This window comes from Tupaia chinensis, unplaced genomic scaffold (assembly GCF_000334495.1).
Source record: "Tupaia chinensis unplaced genomic scaffold, TupChi_1.0 Scaffold144481_1, whole genome shotgun sequence".
Classification (NCBI taxonomy): Eukaryota; Metazoa; Chordata; class Mammalia; order Scandentia; family Tupaiidae; genus Tupaia; species Tupaia belangeri.
In genome coordinates this window covers 2,654-2,974 of record NW_006204340.1, presented here as the reverse complement: position 1 = coordinate 2,974, position 321 = coordinate 2,654, and positions in this window count along the sequence as shown.

Sequence of the window (321 nt, the reverse complement as noted above, 5' to 3'; positions counted from 1 at the left end):
GGGTCCCTAGTAGCTGGGGTTGGCTCATGGGATGCAGTATGAGTGGGTTGGCAGCCCTCCTCCCCAGCCATTGTTGCTGCTGCTGCTGTTGTGATTGGGTGGAAGATGGCACTGGGCAGATGGAAATCCTAATGACAGTCTCCAAATTCACCTCCATCTGTACCATGGGTACAATGCCCCAACATTTGAGAAAGAGATTGGTCCAGACCAGTTTCCAGTCAATGAGCACTATTTTGGATTAGTCAGTTTTAGGAGTACCTGCTACTGCTATTCAGTTCTTTCTTTTTTTTTTTTTTTTTTTGGGGAGAGGGGTTTTTTTTA